The sequence below is a fragment of the Cynocephalus volans genome, chromosome 10 (assembly GCF_027409185.1).
Source record: "Cynocephalus volans isolate mCynVol1 chromosome 10, mCynVol1.pri, whole genome shotgun sequence".
NCBI lineage: Eukaryota > Metazoa > Chordata > Mammalia > Dermoptera > Cynocephalidae > Cynocephalus > Cynocephalus volans.
The window spans coordinates 37769618-37792937 of record NC_084469.1 but is presented as its reverse complement, the minus strand read 5'-3'; the positions used below and the strand labels follow the sequence as shown (position 1 = coordinate 37792937).

The following is a 23320-nucleotide window of genomic DNA, read 5'->3' as shown; positions in this document are numbered from 1 at the left end:
ACTCACATAGCACCTGCACTATTACTTACTTATCGTTCTCTACAACTGACTTTTTAAAAGCACAGTCTTATTCTAAGCATTGTATTTGAAATCATAGGAAAGATGTGCAAGTCATAGTTTTTCTAATACACATTAAAATATACACTTGGTCTGGCCAGTTAGCTCAGTTGGTTAGAGCACAGCCTTGTAACACCAACATCAAGGGTACAGACCTCCATAGTGACCAGTTGCAAAAGAATAAAAGAAAACGAAAAAATATACACACTTAACTATTAAAGTGCAAAATAAATCTCCAGTTGCTACCTAAAATCATCTCTCAAATCACCACATATGTGGCCCAAACTTGGGGAAACACCCAAATGGGGACACAGGTATGTCCATCATCACCTAGGCAGGTGAAACAGAAATATAGGCGTTTCAGACAATCCATTAAAAACTGGCACAGAATAACAGCTGAAGGGTTAATCTGTATTACAAAAGGGTTTTTACTCCTGACAAATGAGTTCCTTTAAATAGCAGCTTCTAGAGTTCTGGTCAATATGGCAGAATGGACAGTCTCCAGCATCACTCTGTCCCACAAATCAATCAATTTACAACTATAAAAATGTAACATCAGCCAAGCTGGGGCCACTAGAGCTCAGGGAAGAGGAGGAGAGACCTATGCAGTTCACGAAGGTGGGAGAAACCGTGATGAGGGAATGAGAAAACTGCCCTGAGCATTTCGGGCCACAGCCACTTTAAGACTTGAGCTGCTGAGCGCATGGAGCAGGAGCTGGCAAAAGCTGCAGCTGTGCACTTCGGATGGAGTTACTTGGAGGTGGCAGGGGAGAAGAGGGCCTTGATGGCCCCCAGGATTCCCATGGACCCATGCAGGAGCAAGGAGGCAGAACAGCTGAAAAAGGGGAGCCATTCAGAGGCCGGTGAGTCATTGCAAGGGACTGGTGCACAGCCCGTCCCATGGGAAGTGTTTGGATCACAGGCAGGGGGAAGACTGGGACATAGCAAGGACAGCCAATCTGCCCCCCAATCAGCACAGGGCCACTGAGAGGAGACTGGTTGGGAATGCAGAATTGCATGTGGTGCAGTTTGATGAAAAAACTCAGGCCCAGATCAGAGTTTCTACACAACCCAGGTTCACCAGGGTTGGAGAGCCAGAAGTACCTATAAGGTCAACCATTAAACCCTGAGCTGCACAAAAAGCCTTCCCTAGGGAAATAGCAGCAAAGCAGCAATTTAGCTCAACCACACAGCTCAAGCACTGGTTCCTACAGGAAGTTCCCCTGTGTTAGAAGCAAAGGACAAAAAATTAGTTCCAGCCCAGGCACACCACCAGCACCTTGGGGCCTGCGTGGGGTCCTGAGGCATTGAGCTGAAGACCAGAACCCCCCCCCCTCCCACAACCAGGCACACTGCCAGTGCCTCGGGGCCCACCCAGGGTCCTGAAGCATAGAGCCAGGGACTGGACCCCCCACTGCAACCAGGCACACTGCCAGTGCCCAGGGGCCTGCCTGGTGTCCTGAGGCATCAAGCCAGGGACCAGACCCACCCCCCACAACCAGGCATACTGCCAGTGCCTCAGAGTCCCATCTGGGAACCCAAGGCACAGAGCCGGGGACAAGACCTCCATCCCACAACCAGGCATACCATGCCAGCACCTCTGGCCCACCTGAGGACCTGAGGCATGGATCTGAGGACTAGACACTCCCCACAACCATGCACACCACCAGCACAAAGGAGCATGCCAGAAACATCACCTCCATGTGGGTGGCCCGCCACAGCCACCACTATAACCATGGCTGCTGCAAAAGCAGCTAGACAACAAACCACCAAGCAGATGGTCCTGGTCCACCAGCTACTGGAGTGCATTGACACAAGGAGAGTCACCACCAAAGAAAAGAAGAGATGTCTCTCTCCACAAAGCCCATTCCAGAGTGACAGAAGAAGTATCTGCCCTGTGATAATATTGGGGGACCTGAACACACCTCTCAGCATTGGACAGATCATCTAGGCAACAAATCAACAGAGTAACCATTACTCTTTCAGAAGGAGAGAAGAAATCTGGACAGGGGGAGGGAGAGGGGGATGGGTAGAGACTGGACAAAGAGCATAAAGAATAATTACGATTTGTAACAATATATATGCTAGAATATTGATTTGATCAACATATCTCAATGTTGAACCCCCAAAATATATATAACCAATTTTGATTCAATAAAACTTTTTAAAAATTTAAAAAATAAAAAAATAAATAGCAGCTTCTAAAAGGCCCCTATCAGCCCTATGTACCTTTAAGTAGAATTGTATGAAAGATTTTTGGAAAGTATACATGACTCTACAGATGGGAGGTGATGTTGCTATCAGTATTTGCATTATTAGTTTATAGATCACTAACTCCTCAAAGGGAAGTCTGGGTTGCAGCAAACTCCAGCTACGGCTCTGGAGAAAACCACAGTCAACTTCACATCTGTCCCCTAGGGAGATAAAGCATCTCAGAAATTACACTGAAAACAGGATTGACTTATAGGACTGGCATTTGGGCACATGCTCAGGAGCACAACTCCTGTTGAAGGTAAGTACCCCTGAAGTAAAGTAACAGCAAAGAGAGAATTGCCTTGGATTCCTAACAGCTGCCACAGAGGAGCGTGCCAAGACCGCCTGCAGCCCAGGACAGGAGTACACTGTCCAGAGATGCCCCTGGCTATGCACGGGTGCACACACACATGAACACATATGCACACGCATGTGCACACACACATACACACCCCGTCTATCCCTAACTCAACTAGAAGTGGTCTCCTCTGAATGTGGGACCCCCTTATGGGAACTCTTCTCATGGCCCTGACTGATTTCTCACTGTATTATTATCACCTGTGCAGGTGCCCCAGCTCTGAGCTCCTGTGAGAAAAGCCCATCCCTTTTTGACTTCATCTCTTCCACAGAGCCAGGCAGAGTGTTTTGAATAGAACACAACCTAACAGTGAGTGTCGGATGAATCAAAAAGTTTTCTTCCCACCTCTATGCAGTCACATTGCTTGTTTTCTCCCTCTAAGGCCAAGTCTCCAGTCCTTGGTAGAGAAAGAGGGTATTCTAGAGGAGTGCAAGATAAGACAGGGAGCCTGGCATTCCCCGACACTTAGGAAAGGCCCCCTTCCCCCATGCTGGAGACAAGTCCAGAACACCTTGGCAGCAAAGTGGAGGGAAGACTCCATCCAGACGCTCATGGGCACCCGGGAGGAGTGGCGTTTGGGGGTATGATGTGTGCCTGGGCCCCTAGTCATTCATGAGCCGCCTCCATAGAATACCTCTGAGATGGAGCAAGGCCAGGGACTTGGTTTACCCTTTGTGGGCCCCAATGAGCCTCAGTCATTCTGCAAAGTCTCACTGGCACCAGCCACACGCCAAGCACCACGCACCGTTCAGCAATGAATACAACATGGCCTTTGCCTTAGAGGAGAACAGGACATAATGGAGAAGGGAGACATGCAGTGTTCCAAGCAGAATGAAATATGGGCTAAGACTGAGGTATAAGCCAGAGTCCAGAGAAAGGGTGGGCCCATGAGGCAACATGAATGAGGCAACCACGTCCATGCTGGGGAGGGCTTCTAAGAGGAGACACATTAGGAATTTCATATACCTCCCAACCCACACATTGCTAAGCTCCCAGCTGGAGCTCCTGTTTCTAAGCAGACTTTCTCATCCTGTTCCTGGTGGGGAGGCTGGTCAGACCCTAACTGCAGAGGGCTTCGTGAACCCAGTGAGAGATGTGACTTACCACCAGCACTCCAGAACAGCACAGATCAGAGGACAAGAGGTGGAGTGCTAGCCACTGCCAGCCTCCCATTACAGTTCCTCCTCATCTCCCACCCAGCCCTGCAGCCACTGCTCCACCCAGACTTGACACATCAGACATCTACTATGGGTCTGCAGTCTATTTTGACCTCCATTAGTTCCTCTGGAGCCACACTGTAGTGTGTGCAGGGCAGGGCTGTGATCTCCATCTTACCTGAGGAACAGAGAGGCTCAGAGAGGCTCAGGGACAGCCTCATGTGCCCAGCACTGCTCTGTGCACCACGCCCTCTAGGGCTCACAGATGGGCCCTCACTGCTAGGCAGCCTGGCTCTGCAGTCTTCAGAGGCCCTCCATTCCAACCACAGAACAGAGAGCAGCTGAGCAAAAGGCTGAGGTTAGAGCTCTTAGAGGGGGTCCAGGGGAGAGAAAGGAAGAACAGTGAGGTGTGCTCTGCCAGACTCTACAGAGCTGGTGCAGTTCCAAGGGGAGCCCTGCCCTTGGGGAGGGAGAGAGAAGGCAAGGGGGTTGATGCAACCATATCCCTCCTGTTCCTCCTGAAGGCAACCTCTCCCACAGGACAGGAGCTTTGCTGCAGAGAATGCCTGCTGCCCCAGAGTGGGTGGGCAGGGGCCCAGCAGATGCTTCCTGCCTATGCCCACGGTGGGAAAAGCGCCTACCCACCTGGCTCATGCCTCAAAGCCAGCTGTTACCTCCCGCTCTTCAGCTGACCCAATTCTTTTCCTTCAAGGAAGCTCAGTGACCTCTGGCTCTTGATGTTTCCAAATGCTCTCTTTCCCCAACCCAGATGCACCAAGTCCCCAGTCTCCTCACTAGGAAGAGGGTGGCTCCCTAGGCCTGCACTTCACGAGTGCCCTCATCCTAAGGTTGCCATGCAAACAACAAATTATTGCCCACTGGTTTTAACTCGGCCAGTTCCTGTGGTCGCAGCAGGCTCACACCACTGACATGCCCACCAGGTGACTCATGTCACTGCCAGAGAAAGCCCCCAACACAGCTGGCCTGGGGAAAGCCGGCAGCCGCTCCCCCTGAAGACAACTAGTCCAGGCGAGACAGGCACTGCACCTCTCCCCCAGGAACAGCGGGGAAAGCACTGCCCCTGGCAGCCCCTGGCAGGCATGCACCGGCCCCTCAGACTGAGTGAGGGGCTTCCACTCAGCCATGAGGTCTGTGCAGTCACCAGCCATTTCTGCCTACACACAGCTTCGGCAGTCAAGAGCTGCCAGCCCTGTCCCCTCCCCGACAAGCATCCAGGGCATGTCACATTCCCACCTTCACAGCCACCAGGAAGGGGTACCCTGAGCTGGGGCTGGTCGGGGTTCCCAGCTCACACTCCTCCAGGAGAAAGACATCTTCATCCTCCAGAACCTTGTCCAAAAAGCCTATCGCCTCTTTTTGCTCTTCCATGACAGCTGGAGCCCGCAGAGGACAAACAGGAAGCAGGGTCCACACAGCAGCAACAGCATGCACCTTACTACAAATTGTGTTTGTACCCCATGTCCCCTACCCAATTATCCCCAACCTCCCTCCCCCTCCTGCTTTCCCCCCCACCCCACTCCACTTTGTATCCCAAGGTATGTTCTCTGCCTCTGCAAGTCCAGTGCACCATTGTACACTTTCTTCCCTTCCTTCTTTTCTCTCTTAGTTCCCACTTATGAGTGAGTGCATGCGATATTTATCCCTCTGTGCTTTGCTTATTTCATTCAACATAAGTTTCTCAGGCTCTTTATTTACAACTCTTCGCAGAACTGAGCCCAGCAGGGGTAGCAGGAGAGCAGCTTCCCCGCACAGCTACCCCCCAGATCCAAAGCGGGATCCTCACAGGCCTGAGCCCCCTTTGCATCTTGGCCTCAGGCTCCAGCACCTCTGCGGAGGGAGACCCAGGCCTGGTGCGAAACCACAGTTGCTGTCCCTGCCACAGCTGGGTGAACAAGGCTTTGTAACAGAGGCCTGACCTGCCCAACAGGAGCATATGTAGCCGGGCACCCTGGATGCGGAGGTGCCACCTCCCCACTCACAGGTGCTGTTGAGACGAGCAATACCTACCTCCTTGCAGCAGTGTCCCCTCACCCAACTGAGCCAGTCTACAAGGAAAGGACACACATAACCCAGAACAGGTAGCATCACCAGTCCTGCCTACTCCCAGCACGCTTCCCTGAGCTGCTTCAACTGTTACAGAAATGGAATTGACCAGAAGGCGAAGCACACATCTTGTCCCCAGCCCTGACCCCTGACATGTACATACACTTACTCTTGTGGGGGAGGAGTACAGGGGCAGCTCCAGGAAGGGAAAAGCTCTTTCACAACACAATATCCAGGGCAAAGGTTGCCTGCACTCCTGAGGGTGCATGTAAGGTAAATCAGTGAGGTGAGCCAGATGGGGACCAGGTGAAGGAAGAAAGCACCACCCAGCTCTGCCTAATGTCTGCCAAAGGCAATGAAGGCTCAAGACTGCCTGATCTCTGATTGTTCAAGAGAAGCAGGAAATCTGAAGTCTTAGGTGAAACCTCCTAATTTTAAAATGATGTCAAATAATTGACATTTAAAAAACATGGTGTAGTCTAAATGAACCACATCTGTGTCCTGAATTAGGCCCACAACCAGGGGGCTGGCTGCCTTTTTTCTTGCAGCTGGTTGTTTCTCTGAGGGAAGGTTAGGAGGTGTGGGGGGGAGGGGGCACCCTGAATGTCCCCTCTGCCCCACTGCCTCATTGGACCTGGCATCTTGGAATCAAATTCAGCTTCGCACACTACCAACCCACCACTTCTCTTTTTGTAAACCTGCATAATAGATGCCACCAACCAGGTGATGCAGTGTTGGAGGCTGTCTATCAATGCCTCACATGTCTATGACCAGCAATAAGCACATATCACATTCCCTGTCAGGTGACAACTCTATGGCCACAGGGCAAAGAGTCAAAGTGCTGAGGATGTTTCCAAAGGGAGGTCAACTGTGCACCACCCTGGGTCCATGAGGAGCCATATCCTCTCTTCCCCACCAGGCACCTCCGCTGAGAACAGGGCCCTTTGCTGAGCCTCCAAGCTGGGTGGAGGGCTGAGGGGGAAAAGGAAGAGAATGGACATGGTTTCCTCTCCCCACCACCTTGTTGCTTCAACCCGTGTGGATTTGTCACCCCACTTCCCCTGGGTGACAGAGCCACAAAGGATTACTCAAAGCCCATCTCTTCTGAGCAGTGAGAAGCCCTGAAGTGGTTAATCTCCCCCAGAAACCTCAAGTGAGAGGCATTCCTTCCATTTGGGAAATTAACCCCGAATTGGTGTTCTCTTCCTGCATTTATTCTTCAGCCCAGGAAGTTACAGCAAGAGACATAGGTGGGATCATAGTTTAATAATATAGGCTGGTAACTTTCACTGAAACAAGTCAGATGACTTTCCATTAAGGCAATTAAGTGATCCATTAACAAAAGCTTGATCTTAGCAAACATTCCTTCTCCCTCCACAGCTTCCCAGTAACTTTACATATCAGTCAGTGCTCAGTCTGTCTTTGAGCCAGCAACCTTGCTTTGTTACCAATCTTTATCTTACACCAGAGACTTTATAGCCTGAGGAAAATTTCTTGTCCTTTGCAAGGTCAATATCTGAAACTGCAAGGCTTTGGAAAACCAAGCCCTGTGAAGTACATTTGCCTTATAAATCCTCTACACTGACCAAAAAGTTCAGTGGAAGCTCTGAGCTCTAGGTGGGGCTCCTGCCGTTCTATTAGCAGCAGAGAACCTACTCTCCCCAGAGACAGGATCCATCCCATTACCAAAGCTAAACTACAGACCAGGGCATTTGGGATGGACTCTCTGGGGCTCCAAGGCTGACAGGCTCTGGTCAGGGAACCATCCCACCAGGACTCAGCAGAGGCACACACCACCCCACCCCACCCACCATCTCTCCCCTGAGTCCCTCGCTTTTCCCTGCCCCTGCCCTGGCTAGGTTATAAATAGCCAGGGTACATCTGAAGGGCCCTTTTAGCCACAATTCCTCACTTGGTTTGGGCAGGTGAGGCTGTTCCCAGGGCTTGGGAACAAGAGGCCCTGGCATTCCCCAGGGCACAAATGTGCCAGCTCAGGGCCCTGTGCCACAGGTTCTTCTGTGTCCTGCCTTGCAGGCTCCAAGTGCATGGCATGGACTGCCCACACGTCAGACAAGCTGGTGGTATGGGAGAAGGGCCTAAAACTCCATGGGCCCCTCCTGTGCCCCTTCCTGACCCAAGAGAATGTGAAGTGTTCTTAGATGTGTCCCCTACCCAGCATGGTGGGATCAACAGCCACTTCTTCCCCTAAACCCTGAACATCCAGAGCATCTCTACACCACCCCACCCCAGTTGGCTGTAAATTCCTATGAGGAGTAACTAGAATGCCCCCTCCCTGGGACACACAGACTCCACCACTCAGAGGCTCTCAGTCCTCCCCCTGGAGGGGAAGTGACTCACAGGTCCCCACAGTACTCCCTCCCTTTCCCATACAAATGCCCTGAGCCAGCCTTGGACCTGAGCTTCCTCCCTGTGCACTCGGTACTCTGCCTGCTTTTAGCCTGGCTCCTGCTCCTCCTCTCCAGAGAAGTAGCCTGCCCCAAAGGCCCCCCCAAACCACCTTATTCCAAGCCAGAGGCCTTCTTCTCCCACCCCTGGGCCTCTGCAGTTGGGACTTTCTCAAAGCCTTCAGCCCCATGACCATGCAGGTGCTACTTCTGAGCACCCTTGGGTTTAGGCTGACCCTTCTTTCTTCTGCCTCCTATGAGTGTGGACTACCCACTGGGACCCTAGGCCTTAGCCCTCTGCTCTCTATCCTTGGAGAACTCACCCCTTCTCATTTCTAGGCCAATGGCAACCTATCACCATCTCCAGCCCCAGCTTCCTTCTGGGCTCTAGGTCTGACACCTGCTCTGTCAGCTGAATCTCCTTACTTGGAAGTCCCATCTACAACCCGTCAACACCACATATCCAGACCAAATGACACTTCCTCCTCCCTCAATCAGCTTCCCCACTTCTGTCAGCAGGGCCACCATCTTGTGACTCTTCCTTCCCTTGGGCCTCACATCCCATTGACCAAGGCCTTTGGTTCTTTCTTTTCCTTTTCCAAAGCCCCAACAAAAGTTTGCATCATCTTACACCTACACGACTGCAATAAAATTCCACTCTGACTCCCGAACTTGGCTGTCAGTCTATCTGTTCATTCATTCATTCATTCACACCCAGAGAAGGCCTGGCATGACAGACACAAATCTATGAGACAGGGCCCTTACCACTAGCATGCTCTTGCTCTTTCGGGGTAAAGGACTTGTGAACAAATGAGGCAGGATGCTCATTCATCAGTGGGAACATGGGACAAAGTCACTAAGCCTGCCTGAGAGAACAAGCTTCACAGGTGAGTGGCTTCCAAGCAGCATCTGGAAATGGGGAAGTGTTTCCAGGCAAAGGCAGAAAGGCCTGAAAGGAAAAGTTTCTTAAGGAACCTCCGGAAGCATGGCTAGAGGACAGAAGAGAAAGGGGGCACATGAACTTGGAGAGGCAGAGCATGGTGGACAGTGGGGAACATGAACTCTCCATGGGCAAAGGGGCATCCACCGAGATTTCTGACACCCACCAAGTCCACATCCCAAAGCCTCCAATGGTTTATTCCCCACAGTCTTTGTCACACTCCCTCTCGGTTATCCCCTCATTGCCTTACCCACTCAATCAGCAAGTATTGATTAGCTGCCTACTGTGCACCAGGCACTGAGCTGGCATTCAGAATGCAGCCACAAATGGGGACTATGTCTGCCTTCATGGAGCTGATGGTCTCAGGGACAGACTGACCACGGGAGGGGAATTGCTAAGGGAGGGACAGCACTGGGGAGGGACACAATCTTAGAACTGTGCAGTTATGCCTCAATATAACTCTTTTGGAAAGCATAACATAAAAATATCTATTGTGAAAAATAATAAAATAAAATTTTAAAAAATCTGTTGTGATTTTGAATGTTCATATCCTCTGACTCAGCAATTCTACTCCAGAGAATTTCTCTGAAAAAAACATTTGCACAAGGGCACAAAGATATACCTACAAAGATGTTCGCTGCTGTGATGTTTACACCAGTGAAAGACTGGAAACAGCCCAAATGTCTGTCAGAAGGGGATTGGTTAAATCCATAAAGTGAAATACTACATACAGTCATGAAGAGGAATGAGGTAGATCTTTAATTACCAGTATGCAAGATGTCTAAGGCAATTTTACTTAATAAGTAAAATAACAAAAGCAAAGTGCATAACAGTACCAATAGTATGATCTCTTTCTTGGCAGAAGCTCAAACCCCACCTCCAGATCTTCTGGAGCTCAGCAGATCCTGGGCCCATGAGAACTGACCCCAAGGGCCAGTGCCAGGGCAGGTGGAGTCGCTTTAGCCACAGATGAACTAGATTCATCACCTTCCTGATAATCTCGTGTCTCTCTCTGCCTTCCCTTTCTCTGTTATAGTGGAGGAAGTCACTCTGAAAATCACATACAGAGGTTAATTACGTAATGCAAATGTTGGGTATAAGCCAGTACATGACACTGTTTGTACAATAAAACAAATAAACAAAAACAAAGACACTTCCCTGGATTCTGGATTTGAATCCTAGCTCTGCCTCTTGCCAGCTGTGTGACCCTGGGCAAGTCATTTAAACCCCTCATGCCTCAGTTTCCTCATCTGTAAAAGGGGGATAATTATAGCACCAACTCTAGGACTAGTACCCTCACGGCAGTGCCTGGTGCGTGTTAAGACCTCAGTTGGCACCAGCTGTTCTCTTCTGCTTTGGTGGGTGTGGGGTGTGGAGGGAGAAGGGGGTCCCTGACCCACTGCCAGCATTACCTCCTCCCTTTTCCAGATAACCTAGTCCTCCACCCACATCAGGCCATTTTCCTTTTCTCAAACCTCCAGTGGAGTTCTCACATTCTGGAGCTTATGCAGCCCCCTTTACTGACAATGCTGCTCCTGACCTGTGCTGTGGCCGAGCGCTACCCACTCTCCAAGGCTACCTCCTCCACGATCTCTTCCCCTAGGAACGCTGTACATCTCTCAAGGCTGTTGCACAGATGGCCTTGAAACAGAGGAACTGTGTACACGTGTATGTGGGGGGGGGCAACCCCATGTTCACGCTAATTCCCCACAGCACCCAGAATAATATCAAGTAAAAAGTGGTTGCTCAGAAGATACTTAGTGAGTGGAAATGACCCAGGAGGCTTACAAGGCAAGGCAAAGACTCTCCCCAGAAGATAAATCAAGAAGTCCAAGTTGGGTGGACGGTTCCTATGGAACCCGGTTGATGATGTGGGCTCCTAGGGCTAAAGAGAACCCAAAAGGCACCTAGTCCAATGAAGGAATCTCCTCTCTACCTTCAGTCACCACCAGCCTCTGGCTGAATCCTGTAAAGGACAGGAAGCTCACTACAGGCTCATTGCTGGATGGTTCTAACAGTGGAAACATGCTTCTCAATATTTACTCAAATCTTACCTTCATGGTGGCTCCTCGCATCTTGTCCTCCATGGCAACACCAGGTAACTTTCTTCATTTTTAATTGGGTGTTATTTCTGTCTCATTCAAATACAAGAGTATAAAGAACACATGGTACACCACCTCCCTCTATGCCTGCCCCAGCCACGCTCCCCGGCGTGTTCTCCTGACAGGATCCTGCATCGCCTAACTGATTTCATGGGCACCATCTGCCCAGCCTGAACACTCTGACTTGTCTTCCCTGGGAGACCATCACGTTGCCCTGCAAGCCTGCTGGGGCCACTCCCACCCACTAACTCTTCTCTGAGCACTTTTTCCCACTTAATAAATGTCAAATACCCGCTGGGGGGCTCCCCCCCAACACCCCATAATCACTGTTTTTACCTTTCTAACTTCCTTCTAGACCAGTGTTCTCAAGCAGGAGTGATTTTGCTCTCCAGGAGACATTTGGCAATGTCTGGAGACGTTTTTGCTTGTCACAACTTGGCAGTGCTCCAGGCATCTAGTGGGTGGAGGCCAGGGACGCTGCTGAACACCCTAGAGGTAAGGGACGCCCCACAGCGAGGAGTGATCTGGGACTGGCCGGTTAGCTCAGCTGGTTGGAGCGCAGACTTATAACACCAAGGTAAAGTCATGGCTTCAGATCTCATATCACCCAGCGCCCCCTTCCCTGGACAAATGTAAGACAAGGAATGCTCTGGCCAATTCCAGAGACAAACCCTGCTCTAGGCACATTGTAGAATCAGAAGCCAGGCTCTGAGGAGGGAGAAGGCATGAGCGCTGACCAGCACCAAATGCAGCAGCTGAGCACCCATTTATCTGTGTTTCCCAGCATTTTCCTTCCTCCTCAGCCCACAAACCCCTGGACATGGGTCCATGTCCAGCAAGGTGGGCTTAGGACTTTAAGGGGATACCCTCACAGTGGGGTGTAGGGAAAAGGCGGGCAGATGCAGGCAAAATGGGAAATGGCCCAAATCAAGTCTAAACCTCTTTCCCAGCCACAGGGCTCTCCTCTTTTTGCCTCTCTCTTCTCCCTGAATTCTCCGCGGTGGTGCCCTCTGGAGGGGCCTTGGCCTGCAGGAATGGTGCCGGGAGCTGAGCCAGCCTGCCAGGACTAGAGCAGGGAGGAGAAGACCCAAGGGCAGCCCAAGAGCCCATAAGAGCACTGGGTTCACATCCTTGGAGAGATTCAGATTCAACCATCATCTCGGGGGCAGCTTCTCCATACTAAGCATTTTCAAAGTAGTTTATATCTTTGGTCTTTGCAGCAGCCCTTCCAGATAGGAGGTATTCATCCCAGTGCTGGCCAGCCACAGAAAACAAACAAAAAACCAAAAAAAATTAGATAGGAGGAATTCATCTCTATTTACAGCTGAGGCTCAATGGGCTGCTCAAGTCACACAGCCAAAAAGAGGCAAAGCAAGGACACTCAGGGAGGGCAGTGGTTCTGAGCACCCCAGGGCATTATGTAACCTCTCTGCACCTTAGTTTCCACATCTGTAAAATGGGGCAGTAATGGTTCCTACCTTGCAAGGTTGTGGTGAGGACTAAATGAATAGACATTTATAAAGTGCCATAATAGTGCCTGGCATTTAGTAAGTGCTATGAAAATGGTTCTAGTCTTTCTCTTCTTTCTGTCACACAGGCCAGGGGGTGAGGGTTCTGTGTGGCCTTCCAGATAAAAGCAACTGGTCCATAGACCCTGCTGAGTAGAAGGTCAACAAAAGCATCTTCCACCTGAAAGAAAGATGCTCTGGACTCGCTAGCAACTAGCAACCGCTAGTAGTTAAACTGGGTGACAACGACGGAAAATAGAGTCCCTGGGGTAAGAACCTGTCCAGCTGGAAGAGCACAAAGCCGGAGGCCATCCGGCCTCTGCCCTGTTGGGGGGCTGTTACCTGTGCAGTTGAATACCTCTGACAATACTCTTAGTGGCTTTCACAGCACTTGTTTCAGGGACAATTTAGCACCTGTTGGGGTAATTATTTGGGTCAGCCTCCTCCTGTCTCCCTCCCGCCTCCCCAAAGACTCCTGGGCATCAAAGGCAGAGAATGGTCTGGTTGAGCTCACCCTCACACCCCCAGTGCCTGGGACTGCAGATCAGCAAACCGTCACTGAATAAACACTACTTTATGAGTAGCCTTATTGGCAAATGTGACGTCCATAAACGAGCTACGATCCCAGCACGCTAGCGGGAAAAGGGGATCCCAGACAGGACGAGCAAGCAAGCGTCAAGGAGGAGCCAGGCCAGGCAGGTGCGGTTATCAGGGAAGACAGTGTGGAGAGGTGAGGGAGATCCGAGCCAGGTGAGACAGGAGGGATGGGCCAGAGAGGACAAGGAAGTCCAGCTGTGAAGGGGCTGCAGGTCACAACCAAGGCACCGTGTCTACCTGCTTCCACTTACCTCCTTCCCAACTTGGACAAGTCAAAGAGCCACCCTGAGCCTTAGTTTCTTCATCTGTAACATTGGGGAGGGGTCCCCCAGTGGTTGGAGGAATTAGATGGCAATGAAACCCCTGGGCTCCTAGCACAGCCCCTGGCACACAGGAGGAGCCAGTTAGTGTCCTCTTTGCAGCAGGGACCAAAGATCCAGAAGGAGAGAAATGAGGGGCAAGGCTGCTGAGACTAGGAGGTTGGCAACCTGAGGACACGGTGTCTCTGGCTCCACCACAAGCATCCCATAGTCCAGCCAACCCAGGCATCAAGCAGTCTGAAGGGAGCAGAGTAGGACACAATCTCAAAAGCTTCTGGCTCCCATGAGGCCTCTGCATTCATCCAGAAGCAACCTCTTTGCTTTGCAACCTCAAATCCTAAGCCCCAAGTTTTCAGAAGGGACCAAGGAAGGGAAGGGGGGCAGCAATTCTTCCCAGCTGTATCCCGAGACAGCATTTGCTGCCCCTTCCTCCTCGATGGCCAACACCGCACTACCAGCTGAGAACCGTTCGGTGCCTGGCAAGTGCTGTTGGGGACCATGGAGATGATCAGGGACTGGGGGTCCTGACCTCACAAGGCAGATGTGCCCTGCAAGAAACTACGTACACCTCCCAAAGAGCAAAGGGACCAGTGATGGGCTTTAAAAGCTTCACAAAGGGGAACCGCTAGACAGAACCACCACAGCATCTGAGTGTCCACTAACCGGGCTGTTTTTGGGGGGCCGGCGGTTGTGCTCACCTCTCTTCACGGCTCTCTTCCCCCGTCTCCTTCCAAAGGGGACAGGAGGGAAAGAGGAATCGCTGGCCATTTGCTCACCCACCGAAAGGAACGAGGCTAGGGCTGTTCGGGTCAGCCAGTGGCGGACTGGACAGAGTGGTGCCTGGTGTGAGGCATTTTTAAAACTTGTGGGTGAAAGGTGAGCGAGTGAGGCCCCCGGCTGCTCGGTCCTGAAAGAAGGACGACGAAGGGTGATCAACCAGCGGAGTGGCCCCCGCAACCGCGGTAGTCGCCGTGAAGTAATCCGCCTGCGTGTCAGGGTTCTTCGCTCTGCCATGGAGAAGCATTCAACATCAGAGTCACAGTAGAAAATGAAAACAGGTTTAATGTAACAGATAAGAAACACGGACTTCATAAAGAAAGTGCGGCCTTCGGCATTAAAGAAGATTCCTGGGAGCGCCCGAGCGGCGCTGCGACTAAACAGCCTGAGGCGGCAGCGCCGAGAACACGGAAGGCAACAAACCAGAGACAGAGCGAGCGCCCGACCTGGCACAGCACTGTGAGTGATCCCTGGCACAGCTCTGTTCGGGGGGTGGATGCCCACGCGGCTCCCGCCTGCACCACCAGGCCACTCACTGCCCCGGTGCTGCCTCCATTTTCCCAGGTGCGGGCAGCTCCGCCCTGCTCGGCCATCACTGAGCCCATTTGCTTGGCCTGGCGCGGGGCTTTCCGGACCCTGCGGGCCGGCCTCCTCTCCCACTCCCTCCGCGGTTCTCTGGCGGGGCTGGGGGTGTGGGGCATCCCGACCAGTGTTGGGAGGGCTAGGAAGTACGGGCGGGCCGACTGTCACTCCACCACACCCTGGACTCCGGCCCCGGTAAACTTCCTGTTACTGGGAGGCAGATACCATCTCTGCGACCACCAGTTTGGAAAAAAGCCTAACGAATTTCTGGTTGGGAATAGTGTGGCAGGAGAGTTCCCAGGTCCGCTTGAACCTGCCGGAGAGCAGGCTGCAGGCGGGCACTAGACTCGGTTTATACCGGGGGGATACAAAGGTGAACAAGACCCGAGAAAGATCTACACAGTGCTACAAAGGCACCCAGAGAGACCGGTCGTCTGTGCCTAGCAGAAACCTGGTAGACTTCCCGGGCGAGGCGGTGCTGAGCAGGGTCTTGAAGGCCCAGCTGATAGACAAGGGGTGCAGAAGACACACCCCAGCCCAGCACAGTGTGCACAGAGGGGGGAGACGTGCGGCCAGGGAGGCGGAGACTCAACAGAAACCACACACCCGGTGGGGTCGCCACTGCACGATCTAACAGCCTGGGCCAGAGCACACGGAACGGGGAGAAGTCCTGTACAGGAAGTGAAAGCTCAACAGAGATCACACACCCTGTGGTACGTGATCCACCAGCCCAGCAGAGTACAAGCTGACCAGAAAGGTGGATCCCCGGAGAAGCCCAAGACCCGAGGCAACCACACACACAAGACACTAGAGGCCAACTGAGCAGTCACGGCGGGAGCCATACCAAATTGGCAACCACAGCAACATCCTAGTTAGTCATTAGTCTCAAACCGGTGGACTGTGAAACCCCCTGCCACAATGAATAAACACCAAAAAAAAGACACCAGAAATACAAAAAATCAAGAAAGTACACCACCAAAAGTTAATAAATCTCATACTCTAGATCCTATAGAACAAGAAGCCCTTGAAATAACTGACAAGGAATTTCGAGTGATAATTCTAAGGAAACTGAATGAGATACAAGAAAACTCAGCTAGACATCATGATGAAATGAGGAAAAGTATACAGGATCTGAAAGAGGAAATATACAAGGAAATCAATGTCCTGAAAAAAAATGTAGCAGAACTTGCTGAACTGCAGAAGTTATTCAGCGAAATAAAAAACACAACGGAGAGTTTAACCAGCAGGCTTGTCGAAGTTGAAGAGAGAACCTCTGAACTTGAAGATGGGCTGTTTGAAATAACACAAGCAGACAAAAAGAAAGAAAAAAGAATCAAGGACATGGAAGAAAATCTGAGAGAGATATCAGACAACCTCAAGTGTTCAAATATCCGAGTCATGGGTATTCCAGAAGGGGAGGAAAATGGAGATTCCATTGAAAACATATTCAACAAAATAGTGGCAGAAAACTTCCCAGGTATAGGAAAAATCACAGATCTTCAGATCCAGGAAGCTCAACGATCTCCAAACGTATTCAACCCAAAAAGGCCTTCTCCAAGACATGTCATAGTCAAATTGGCAAAACTCAGAGACAAAGAGAGAATCTTAAAAGCTGCAAAAGAGAAGCGTCAAATCACCTATAAGGGAGCCCCAATCGGGTTAACATCAGACTTTTCATCACAAACCCTAAAAGCTAGAAAGGAATGGGATGATATTTTCAAAATACTAAAAGACAAAGATTGCCAGCCAAGAATACTCTACCATGCAAGGCTATCCTTCCGAAATGAGGGGCAAATAGTATATTTCTCAGACAAACAAAAACTGCGGGAGTTCACGACCACAAGACCACCCTTACAAGAAATCCTCAAGGGAGTACTGGGTTTGGTTCCTGAAAAATAACTACCACTGCCATAAAAACCTAAGAAAAATCTAAACCCGCTAGTACAATAAAAATGGCATTCATGAAGAGAAAACAAGCTAACAAAAACACTATCTACAACCTAAGGAACCAACAAACAAAGAAACCAAACAGTAAATCAGAAAGCAAGGAACAAAAGACACCTAAGACAACCAAACAACCAATAAAATGCTAGGAATAAATCAACACCTTTCAATAACAACTCTTAATGTTAAAGGCTTAAATTCCCCAATTAAAAGACACAGACTGGCTGACTGGATCAAAAAGCAGGACCCAACTATATGCTGCCTACAAGAGACCCACCTCACCCATAAAGATTCACACAGACTAAGAGTGAAAGGATGGAAAAAGATTTACCATGCAAACAGAAAAGAAAAACGAGCTGGAGTGGCTATTCTTATATCTGACAAAATAGACTTTAAACTAAAAACCATAAAAAGAGACAATGAGGGACACTACTTAATGATAAAAGGACTGATCCATCAAGAAGACATAACAATCATAAACATGTACGCACCCAATGTTGGAGCAGCCAGATTTATAAAACAAACTCTATTAGACCTAAAGAAGGAAATAGACACTAATACCATAATAGCAGGGGACCTGAACACTCCACTGTCAATATTAGACAGATCATCTAGGCAAAGAATCAGTAGAGAAACACAAGATCTAAACAAGACTCTAGACCAATTGGAATTGGCAGATATCTACAGAACATTCCACCCAACAACCTCAGAATATTCATTCTTCTCATCAGCACATGGATCATTCTCCAGGATAGATCACATATTAGGTCACAAATCAAGTCTCAATAAATTCAAAAAAATTGGAATTATCCCATGTATCTTCTCAGACCACAATGGATTAAAACTAGAAATTAATAACAAACAAAACTCTGGAAACTATACAAACACATGGAAATTAAACAGCATTCTACTTAATGACATATGGGTCCAAGAAGAAATCAAGCAGGAAATCAAAAAGTTTATTGAAACTAATGAAAACAATGATACATCATACCAAAACCTGTGGGATACTGCAAAAGCAGTATTGAGGGGAAAATTTATTGCATTAAATGCTCACTTCAGAAGAATGGAAAGATGGCAAGTGAACAACCTAACACTTCACCTTAAAGAACTAGAAAAACAAGAACAATCCAATCCTAAAGTTAGCAGACGGAAAGAAATCATTAAGATCAGAGCAGAACTGAATGAAATTGAAAACCAAAAAACAATTCAAAAGATCAATGAATCAAAAAGTTGGCTTTTTGAAAAGATAAATAAAATTGACAAACCATTAGCATGGCTAACAAAAAAAAGAAGAGAGAAGACTCAAATAACAAAAATTAGAAATGAAAAAGGCGATATTACAACTGATTCATCTGAAATACAAGGAATCATTCGAGACTACTATAAACAACTATACGCCAACAAATTTGAAAATCTGGAGGAAATGGATAAATTTCTGGACACACACAAGCTCCCAAAACTGAACCATTAAGACGTAGAAAATTTGAACAGACCAATAACAATAAAGGAGATTGAAGCTGTTATCAGAAGGCTCCCAACAAAGAAAAGCCCAGGACCAGATGGATTCACAGCAGAATTTTACCAAACATTCAAAGAGGAATTGACACCGATTCTTTACAAACTATTCCAAAAGATTGAAACGGACGCAAATCTCCCAAACTCATTCTATGAAGCAAACATCATCCTGATACCAAAACCAGGTAAAGATATAACCAAAAAAGAAAACTACAGGCCAATATCCTTGATGAATATAGATGCAAAAATCTTCACTAAAATACTAGCAAACAGAATACAGCAACACATACGAAAAATTATTCATCACGATCAAGTGGGATTCATCCCAGGGATGCAAGGTTGGTTCAACATACGCAAATCAATAAATGTGATACACCATATTAATAAACTCAAACACAAGGACCATATGATCATCTCTATAGATGCTGAAAAAGCATTTGATAAAGTTCAGCACTCATTCATGACAAAGACCCTCTATAAGTTAGGTATAGAGGGAAAGTATCTCAACATAATTAAAGCCATATATGCCAAACCCACTGCCAATATCATCCTGAATGGGGAAAAGCTGAAAGCTTTTCCTTTAAGAACAGGCACTTGACAAGGATGCCCACTCTCACCACTCCTATTCAACATAGTGTTGGAAGTACTAGCCAGAGCAATCAGAGAAGAGAAGGAAATAAAGGGCATCCAGATTGGAAAAGATGAAGTCAAACTGTCCCTGTTTGCAGATGACATGATCCTATATATCGAACAGCCTAAAACCTCTACAAAAAAACTGTTGGAATTGATAAATGATTTCAGCACAGTAGCAGGATACAAAATCAACACACAAAAATCAGTAGCATTTCTTTTCTCCCATAGTGAACATGCAGAAGGAGAAATCAAGAAAGCCTGCCCATTTACAATAGCCACCAAAAAAATAAAATACTTAGGAATAGAGTTAACCAAGGAGGTGAAAAATCTCTATAATGAGAACTACAAACCACTGCTGAGAGAAATTAGAGAGGATACAAGAAGATGGAAAGATATTCCATGCTCTTGGATTGGAAGAATCAACATAGTGAAAATGTCCATACTACCCAAAGTGATATACAAATTCAATGCAATCCCCATCAAAATTCCAAAGACATTTTTCTCAGAAATGGAAAAAACTATTCAGACATTTATATGGAACAATAAAAGACCACGAATAGCCAAAGCAATGCTCAGCAAAAAAAATAAAGCTGGAGGCATAACACTACCTGACTTTAAGCTATACTACAAAGCTATAATAACCAAAACAGTATGGTACTGGCATAAAAACAGACACACTGACCAATGGAATATAATAGAGAATCCAGAAATCAACCCACACACTTACTGCCAGCTGATCTTTGACAAAGGCACCAAGCCTATTCACTGGGGAAGGGACTGCCTCTTCAGCAAGTGGTGCTGGGATAACTGGATATCGATATGCAGGAGAATGAAACTAGATCCATACCTCTCACCGTATACTAAAATCAACTCAAAATGGATTAAGGATTTAAATATACACCCTGAGACAATAAAACTTCTTAAAGAAAACATAGGGGAAACACTTCAGGAAATAGGACTGGGCACAGACTTCATGAATACGACCCCAAAAGCACGGGCAACCAAAGGAAAAATAAACAAATGGGATTATATCAAACTAAAAAGCTTCTGCACAGCAAAAGAAACAATTAAAAGAGTTAAAAGACAACCAACAGAGTGGGAGAAAATATTTGCAAAATATACATCTGACAAAGGATTAATATCCAGAATATATAAGGAACTCAAACAACTTTACAAGAAGAAAACAAGCAACCCAATTAAAAAATGGGCAAAAGAGCTAAGTAGGCATTTCTCTAAGGAAGATATCCAAATGGCCAACAGACATATGAAAAAATGCTCAACATCACTCAGCATCCGGGAAATGCAAATCAAAACCACATTGAGATACCATCTAACCCCAGTTAGGATGGCTAAAATCCAAAAGAGTATGAACGATAAATGCTGGCGAGGCTGCAGAGAAAAAGGAACTCTCATACATTGTTGGTGGGACTGCAAATTGGTGCAGCCTCTATGGAAAATGGTATGGAGGTTCCTTAAACAATTGCAAATAGATCTACCATACGACCCAGCCATCCCACTGTTGGGAATATACCCAGAGGAATGGAAATCATCAAGTCGAAGGGATACCTGTTCCCCAATGCTCATCGCAGCACTCTTTACAATAGCCAAGAGTTGGAACCAGCCCAAATGCCCATCATCAGATGAGTGGATACGGAAAATGTGGTACATCTACACAATGGAATACTACTCAGCTATAAAAACGAATGAAATACTGCCATTTGCAACAACATGGATGGACCTTGAGAGAATTATATTAAGTGAAACAAGTCAGGCACAGAAAGAGAAATACCACATGTTCTCACTTATTGGAGGGAGCTAAAAATTAATATATAAATTCACACACACACATACACACACACACACACACAAACCGGGGGGGGGGGAAGAAGATATAACAACCACAATTATTTGAAGTTGATACAACAAGCAAACAGAAAGGACATTGTTGGGGGGGAGGGTGGAGGGAGAAGGGAGGGAGGTTTTGGTGATGGGGAGCAATAATCAGCTACAATGTATATCGACATAATAAAATTTAAAAAAAAAAAAAAAAAAAAAAAAAGCTTCACAAAGGAGGGGGCATCCAAGCAAGACAGGGCACACCACACAAGTTCCAGCACCAGAAAGACCCACGTGTAAACTACGCCCCCTGGCTGTGGGCCTTGGGCAAATTACATCACCTCTTTGATCCTCAGTTTCCTCAACTGTAAATGAAGATCTACCTCGTGGGGTTATCATGGGCCTTAAATGAGACAACACATGTAAAAGGCTCAGCACAAGTCTAAGTAGCTGTGTTGATGAGGAGGACGGGGAGGCAGATGAGAGGGACAATGGTGATTATTTCAACTCACCTCCACCCTGATCTTTGGATTCTCCGCCAGCTGGAGACTGAACGTGTGTATAGACTTTACAACGTATGGAGCATCCTGCCTAACACCATCTCACGGAAGCCTCACGACAGCTGTGTGACGCCAGGAGGGAGGAAATTCTCATTGTCTTCACTTCATAGGTGAGTGAACTAGAGCTCAGAGGGGTGAGTGACATCCCTCAGGTCACAAAGCTAGAAAGTGGTAGAGCTGGGATGACACCCAGATCTTCCCTGCCTCGTGGCCCATTTTCACTGCACTTCCTGAGAGAGGAAGCGGAAAAGTCTATGGCTTGTGGGGAGTAAGATTTTCTATCAGATCATGGTCCAGGTTGAGGAACCTACGTACCCACTTGTCAGCTGTGATGAACATTCCCTGTCCCTCCCTCCCAAGGTGAAACCAGGCACTCTCGGTTGAACTGAGCCACCAGTGGTCTGTGGCCCTGGACCAGCCAGAATGCTGCTCAGCCTGGACTTGTGGAGAGTGTGCAGGGCAGGGCTTCAGGTTTCACCCTGATACCTCTGTGGGCTGCACATCTCTGAGGCACAGACTAAGATGACAGCAGCAGAGCAAGACTGCGGAGTGACAAGCTGAGGAGTGAGGAGCATGTGCCCTGCCACTTCACAAAGACCCGGCCTCATCTGGGGCTACCATAGTTGGCAGGACCAATCCAACCCCAGAAGAAAGGTCAGATCCAAAAGCAGATTCAGCGATTGACCAGCAGATATTTATTAGACTGGATCCTTCAACGCTGTTGGCCCCACCCCTCTAAAAGCTGATGGGGAAAGTCTCGTGGGTCCCAGTGGCCAAGAACTGAGCCCCCCAGTGAGCCAGGCCTGATGTTGCAGGCCTCCCCTGAGCTGTCCCAGTCCATCCTCCCAACAACCCTTCAGCGTAGTCAGTGCTATTTAGAGATAAGGAAACTGAGACTCAGAGGTATTATGACGCTTGTGCAATGTTTCACAGCTCAGGGTAACAGATGTTCATCTATCCAAAGCTTATGTCCTTTCCATTCTCTGGGCTGCTGAGAGCATAAGACTGTGATGGTTCATTTTATGTGTCAGCTTGACTGGGCCACAGGGCGCACAGCCATTTGTTTAAACATTATTCTGAGTGTCTGTGAGGGTGTTTCTGGATGAGATTAACATCTGAATTGCTAGACTGAGTAAAACAGGTTGCCGTCCCCAGTGTGGGTGGCCTCATCCAACTTACTGAAGACCTGCACAGAACATACGCACTGAGTAAGAGGGAAGTCCTCCTCCCAACTCCTCGAGCTGGGACACTGGTCTTCTCCAGCCTTCACACTTGAACTCACTCCCTATGAACAGTCTCCATGCAGGCCCTGGAAGTGAACTCAGGGCTGCTTGGATAAGGATCCCAAATACCCAGAGCATGGGCTAGCAGTGGGGAGGATGGGCCCTTGGCCCCGCAGACTGTCCTGTAGGGAGGGGCACAGCTGGAAGAGAGTCAGAGGAGGGCCCTCTGAAGAATCATTTCTCAAAGCATGGTTGCAGGACCTGCAGCATCAACATCACCTGAGAACTTGTTAGAAATGAAAATTGGGAAAAAATAAAATAAAACAAAACTACAAAAAAAAAAGAAAACAAATAAATAAAAATACAAAAAGAAGAAAAAAAAAAAGAAATGCAAATTGGGAGCCCCACTCCAGACCTCCTAAATCAAAACCTCTGGGGAAGGGCAGTATCAGTCTGTTTTAACAAGCTCTCCAGGTAATTCTGATG

The 23320-nt window shown here is 48.3% G+C and overlaps 1 pseudogene; it reads right to left on the bottom strand.

Moving 5' to 3' along the window:
* LOC134387347 (active breakpoint cluster region-related protein-like) overlaps positions 1-5214 on the bottom strand; it is a 44841-nt pseudogene extending 39627 nt beyond the window's left edge.
* Between the last annotated feature and the right edge of the window lie 18106 nt (positions 5215-23320).